This window comes from Amblyomma americanum, chromosome 1, assembly GCF_052857255.1.
Source record: "Amblyomma americanum isolate KBUSLIRL-KWMA chromosome 1, ASM5285725v1, whole genome shotgun sequence".
Lineage (NCBI taxonomy): Eukaryota > Metazoa > Arthropoda > Arachnida > Ixodida > Ixodidae > Amblyomma > Amblyomma americanum.
In genome coordinates, this window is record NC_135497.1 from 323,510,599 (window position 1) to 323,517,524 (window position 6,926).

A 6,926-nucleotide genomic window follows, 5' to 3' on the forward strand; every position below is an offset into this window, starting at 1 on the left:
CAGGACGTTGGCGCCCCCCCCCCCTCTCTCTCGGGGCCATCTTGAAGTCAAATGGCGATATTCCAGAAGTTGCTCAGAAGGGGGAACCCGACTGCACAAAGAATGCGAGAGTGTCGCCTCGAACGAGAACTTTTGGTTGGAAAACGAGTCTTGCGGAAAGCTCACTTACAGATTTTTCCAAATGGTCCATTATTGTGCTGTAGTTTGTCGCATCGAGGGGACGTCGTGGAAAAGCAGGTTGGCGAACTCCTCTCCTATTCAAAAATTCAGTCGTCGAAATTGGCGGACGAGGAGGCTTTGCGCATGCGCAGGACATTACTGGAAAAGTGGTCCATTACAGTGGCTATATATAAAGAAGCGCTTGCGAAGGGGCTTGGGAGTCGACTTTTAGAGAGCTTGGCGGAAGCTTGCAATGTACCGCGATCAAGGAAGGCCAGCGCCGTTTGTCAACCTCCGTGGACAGTTCCAGCCTTTTTGGGGGCTTATCCGGGTATGTACCGCTCTATCTGCGCTTACATTATTATTATAGTTGAGTATGCCTGCTTAGTCTTGCTCCTTTTGAAATAGCCGCCGCGGTGGCTGAGTGGTTACGGCGCTCGGCTGCTGGCCCGAAAGACGCGAGTTCGATCCCGGCCGCGGCGGTCGAATTTCGACGGAGGCGGGAGCTCTAGAGGCCCGTGTACTGTGCGATGTCAGTGCACATAAAAGAACCCCAGGTGGTCGAAAAATCCGGAGCCGTTCACTACGGCGTCCCTCGTAGCCTGAGTTGCTTTGGGACGTTAAACCCCTGTAAGGCCGCCCCTCTTTTCCAGCTGCATACCTTTGCAGAAAGCAGGACGCCGGCACACGCGGAAACCGCTCCCCAGTATAAGCGAGAGCCCCCGAGTACATACCGGGAACGAAAATTGTCGCTTGACGCACGGACCCCCCCCCCCCCCCCCCCCTTACGACGTGGGCTATCGCCGGGAAGGCACCCACAGCTTCCCGCCGTGCCTCGTGAACAAAAGCGCATTCCCAGAAGGGCCGTGACGGACACCTGTCATGGCGGACAGGCAGTACTCGCCAAGAATGTGGGAAGACAGGCGCTAGTGAACAAAAGCGCATTCCCAGGATGGCCATGACGGACACCTGTCATGGCGGACAGGCAAGACTCGCCAAGAATGTGGGAAGACAGGGGCGACCCTTAATCTGGTTTCCCGGAGCGACAGACGAACCCCTTCATGCTTATTAGCGGTGTCCCGCCGTCGGTAGCGCCGCAGCATCGTGGGCCCTTTCGCCCCCTCCTCTGTTGCTGACGGGCGACGCGGACGGATGGTGAGTGGCGGTATGCATGCCTGAGGCAAGGATTAGCTCCGAAGGGAGAGCGTGTGGATACTCTCACTTGAGAGAGAGTGGTGGCGTTTTTGTTGTTTATATAGTTTGTGTTGTTAACAAGACTCTGGGTTCGAGGCTAAGCCCAACCCAAGGGGTTGTCCCCTTCTCGCATGTTATTTTTGATTGGAGAATTGATGCTTTGGGCGGGCAACTGAAATGACGGCCCTTAGTCCTTTGTTAATCAAGTGCTTAAAAGCGCATGTAAACGGATGCAGTCCAGTCCAGTCTGAGCTGAGGCTCCATTCTTAGCATGTAATGTGATGCTACTTAGGCTCTAACCTGCCCGGTCGATGAGTAAAGTAGTGCAAAGTTTGTTCTTTTGTAAATTAAGTTCTGCTTTTTCCAGTTTAACTCTCTGTATATGTATGCTGTAAATATATGCTCTGCTGCCATCATCTACAAGCTCGCCTCCTGTTCATCTTCCAAGCCGAACGACACTAGAGGAAGGGTTTGTGAACCATCCTCGAAGAAACGGACGACCATTGAAATTCTACTACCCCCATAAACCCTTTTGAAATAGAAAATTTGTTAGACATGCAGGTTAAATGCAAGTACTGACAGTGCTGCAGGTCATCATAAACCACAGCGGTGGACTAGTATGGAACAGAGAACCCATGGTGTTTGGTTTCTTTATTGCCTTGGCTCCGTCTTATTTTCAGACAAATATATTCTTTGTCAAAACACAATTCATATTTAAGCAACATTGCTTTGCAGTGCGTGCAAATAACATAAGGTGTGCTTATCCGCAACTGGAAATATTGAGCTCAGATATCCCGTTTAAAAATCCTTGACAGTCCACATGACATGGTTCGTGCTTGAGCCGTGTGGTGGTGGGGGAATCGAAGCAATTTGAGCAATGTGAAGAAGACCCTCGCCCTCATTTATTTTGTTTTTTGGAGGTGTTAAAGTTTCAGTTCAAGGCTCAGAAGTAAACCGGATAGTCAGATGACTATTCACCACAGCTGAACGGCACGATGAAGCAGCGCTGGCTGACGGGACGGAAGAGGAGACAGACACCAGCGCATGTCTGTCTCCTCTTCCGCCCCGTCAGCCAGCGCTGTCTCGTCGTACCGTTCAACATGAACCAACCAGCCCGACTCAGCCCTCTCCTTGGACCACAGCTGTACACAGGCCCTAAGTTGACGTATGTATATGCAACCTTATGTGCCATACAATACATTTTCAGAATGAAACAAACGCACAGTTCGCATTTAAAATGCGATTAGTCGAATTCCAGGGGAAAAATCCTAACTGCTCAAACTGGTTTCCATTTGGTTACAGCAGGAATCAACTGGGAATTGTTCCATAAACCAGTTGGGAACTTGCGCACACATCCATGTATATAGCTTACTTAAATCTGAAAGGCAGGTATTGTGACTTAAAGCGGCGCATGGCTATAAGAGACGCCATAGCGAAGGGCTCCGTATTAATCTTGGTCAAATGGGTGCACTGTGCGCATACAACGCACAGCCCATGAGCGCTTTTGCAGTTGCTCTATATCGAGATGCGGCCACCATGGCCGGGGCTCGATCCAACATCCTTGGGCTCAGCAGCATAACACCATAGCTAGCGAAACCACTGAGTAGGGACACGAAAATGTGAGGTTATTTCATACATCATAATCAGGTATCCTCAATGCACATACTACCATATGCCACAGCGATAATTTTTTTTTCCAGTTAACATGCTGCACTGCAACAGTGCCCACGTTGTGCCGGCTCATCAGCCTATCAAACCCAGCAACTGCAATCAGTAGCTGTGACGCTGTGACCAAGTGATGGTTCACAAAGACAGCTCGCCGAAAACCGCGCCGTCCGCTGCAAAGCAAGAGACAGAGTGGGCCGGTACCACTTCTCCCTGCACAGGACGCGAGTCAGCTGTGGAGAGTGGATCAAGGCCAGATATCTTACTGGCGCTTTGCCCGACGCGATGGGCCGTTAAAGTCAAGTCGGTGCAGAGATTCGTTGAGAATTACGCCAGAGTCCAAGAGACACTCAAGGAGCTCTTGCAGACACCAAATTCAGTGACCGAAAACGGCAAGGCTACTTTTAGAGGTTACGATCGGCTTTTGCAGAAATTTGAAACCTTGTTAGGTATCCACATTTGCGTAGTCTTCTTTGGGCCTTGTGAAGAATTAGCAAGGGCTCTCCAGAGCTCAACATATTGCGCCGCAGGTGCAAAAAAGGCAGCAGAGGCTCTCTGCGAGGCGATCTCCCAGTTGCGCTCTGAAACTGCGTTTCAGAAGCTGTGGCAGCACACGAGCACAACAGCAGCGCGCCTAGGCCTGAAGGAACCTCGTGTGTCAAGGCCGACAAAACCTCCTGCGAGGTATGAGACGTCTGGTACACCTGTCCAGCCAGTTGGACTTGACGTTAAGGCCGCGCTGCGCAAGGAGTATTTCGCTACTGCCGACCGAATCATAAGTGAAAGAAAACAGCGTTTTGAGCAGCCGGGCATGGAACAGCTCGTAAAACTAGAAGATACCTTAACCAGCGCCACTGGAGGTAGTCGGTATACAGGAAATGAACTAGAGGCGGCTTTGGGAGTGCATGCAGTTTATTTTGACTTGTGCAGACTGTCGGCGCAGTTTATGCTATTATCAGCTCTTCTAAGCGGTGCTGATTCTGCCACAACTCTGGGCATTTTGGAGATCCAACAAAGGGAATCGCAAAACATTCGCGAGTTGATGGATCAGGTCGGGAGGTATCTTCTGCTTCTGTTTTCCATACCAGCGTCTGTCGCTTCTGGGGAACGCTCTTTTAGTGCTCTGCGCAGAACCAAAACGTATTTGCGCAACTGAACGACTCAAAAGAGGTTATCGCATCTTTTGATTTTGCATATACACAAAGAAAGAACGGCGCTCCTAAGTTTGGACGACGTCATCGGGGAGTTTGTGAGCAGAACTGCGGAGCGAGCAGCAACCTTTGGTCCCGCCTAAGCACCTAGAAAGAGCAACACTGTCCGGAATGTCTGGTGCTTGCGTGCATTATTGGTAACTGTATATGTACTGTACCGCGTTTGCTTGGATTGTGGTATTTAAACTGTTGTTTTATGTTGTGCGCGAATGCCTGTAAATTTGCCAAATGTCAATAAACATGTGCGCACTGAAAATTCATTTTGTAATTTTTTCTTGTTAATGCTTGTATAATAGGCACCATCTAGCGATCAAAGAAACACTGCATTAGGAAATAACTTTTTTTCACGCAGTTAATTGTTCTCTCTCGAGCCAAACTTGGATTGTAATATCTGAAAAACCTAGGTACGTAAACAAAAGAAAACAAGTAAAAAGAAACGCGTCCCTGAATGGAACTAATAACCAGTGGGTTGAAAATTTACTATTTTTCTTTTTTCAGCACCATGTCCGGCTCCTAACACCCATATTGTTGTGCTTGCAGCCTGCATTTGAGGCGTCCTCGGCAGCCTGGCGAGAAACCGCGCGAACCAGCGAGATCTCGTCGAGGGGGCACATCTCTGCGGACCGTCGTTCGTCGTCACCGTCGTCAAAATTCGGTCGCCACCCTTTATGGCCACGACGGGGTGGTTGACCCTTGTTGACCCGCCCCTCCCTCCCGCCTAGACTGGGCATGGGGGAAGAAAGGTAGCCATTGTGAACGGCGAGGAGGTGAACAAAGGTTGCTGACATCCCTGCGTGCGAGGCACCTTCTCCCTTTGCTGACCTGTTGCCGGCCTGAAGGGGACTTAACAGTTCTAGGAAACCTACTGTGAGCTGGAGCCATTCCTCCTGCGGGCTGTTCAGTGTCTTTGGCGACATGATGCGCCTCAGAAAGGCCTCCCTTGATTGTAACGACAAGATGGGAAGAGCGTTCACTTGTTCCTGAAACCAGTTTACAACTCCGCCGTGTAAACACTTCTAAATACAACATTGTTTTTCTTTCTGCCTGCAATCCCTACCCACAGCAGCACGCTGTCGTGACTAGGAGATACTCTGAGCACTTCGTTCGCTTTGTATTCCAACGTAAATAGCTTTAAAAGTGGATGGCAATAAAAAAAAATGGTTGAATTTGCACAAGCTGCACAAGCGTGTAGCTTGCCCAATAAAAACGGCGGCTACGCATTGCTTTTGCGCGCCATACGTCATGTGCCGAAGCTTTTTGCAAAACCTTCCAACCCTGCTCTTCAACGAATACTTTTGTGATTTTCAATAAAGCTTTTCAATAAATAAATAATCAGTCGATCAATCAATTAGGCAGTCAATCCTCCTTTTATCTCATACAAGTGTGCGTGCCTTTCATGATTTTTTTTTTTTACAGATTACCGTTGTTTGGAAAAAGAAATGAAAGCTCGCAAGCTGTGTTCGGTTAAACTAACCGGGAGGGCCAGAATTCGTCGCGCCACAGCAGACAGAAGAGCCACGACTTTGAAATTCTGAAAGTTGACGCGGCTATCACAAACAGCCTAGCGCTGTTAATAATCTCTTATTACAATGAGGCACCTAACCGTGCCAACTTGAAGGTTAAAGCAACTAAAGCTTAGTTAACCAAACTGTGGTTTGGCGTAATGCCACACCACAAATTTGACGATTTGCGAAATGCGATTTGTCAAAGCAGGCGACATGTGCTGTCACCTGTTTCGGCACTACTATGCCAAAGGAACCATATCTGTTTACGTCGAAACGCCTACTTTTCAGCAGTACGATCCCCAGTAGCGCCGGGTACCCACCGGTGATACAATGAGTACAACCTTTACCCTGGCCTGATGCTCGGCTTATATCGGGTGAATTACTTGGGAAATGGGTCTTGGACCCAGCCTTGCGTTAAGAAAAATACCCTGTACCATGGCGCTCTTTGACCAAAGCTGCCCTTGCGCCATAAAAATACATCATCGTCTTCATTACTTAAAGTATCCACTTTCTCTCCACTGTTGTCCCCTGCTTTCCACACTGCCGAAAAGTTCAGGATTCAGTTTGCCTTGCCAGGGAAGCGCATTTTTCCTGCCTTTACAACCAAGCAGCCACACGTGCCGGTCTCCTCTACGGCGGGGCGGCGACGGAGGCGAAAACCGCGGCAGTAACGGAGCGGCGCGGTGTTCGAATCGAAAGAGGCGCCGGACACAGGCAAACCAGTTTGGGCGGCCGCTCGCTGCTCATGCTCCCACACGACTATAGTGAACTAGAATATTCTAGTTCACTATACACACGACTCTAAGTCAGTGCTTTTCTTTTTTTCTCCCGCATGAAAAAAAAAAAAAAAGACCACCGCGACGCGAACGGCGGCGGGCCCCAAAGAACTTTCTGAAGGAATGGTGAAACTCATCTGTCGTCTGCTTGGCGTGTTGTTTTGCTTTCCTCTTATGGCAGAAAAAAAAAAAACGACGCAATTTTGCGACCTCTGGCAAAAGGTTGGAATTAGTTTCAATAACTATGCGCAACTCCACATTTTACCGCAAAACACCGCGCGTACGGCGCCAAAACTAATGGATACGAATATAGCAAGCTAGTATTAAAGCGGTACAGGAGTGCGCACTGCACTCACATGATTCTGGCCAGTCAGAGAAACCGAAGTAATTTATGGAGATAATTAACTTTGTTTTCA

At 49.1% G+C, this 6,926-nt stretch overlaps 1 long non-coding RNA gene across 3 annotated transcripts in view; it reads left to right on the forward strand.

Annotated features, from left to right (window-relative positions):
• LOC144115405 (uncharacterized) overlaps window positions 1–5,590 on the forward strand; it is a 23,025-nt gene extending 17,435 nt beyond the window's left edge. For 2 of the 3 annotated variants that reach the window (XR_013311390.1, XR_013311391.1), the window contains exons 2-4: window positions 3,054–3,270; window positions 4,224–4,366; window positions 4,770–5,588. This is a non-coding gene — a long non-coding RNA (uncharacterized LOC144115405). Of the gene's footprint in view, window positions 1–2,273; window positions 2,519–3,053; window positions 3,271–4,223; window positions 4,367–4,769 lie in introns of all 3 variants that reach the window. The other variant, XR_013311392.1, reaches the window with a different exon arrangement.
• The last annotated feature ends 1,336 nt before the right edge of the window (window positions 5,591–6,926 follow it).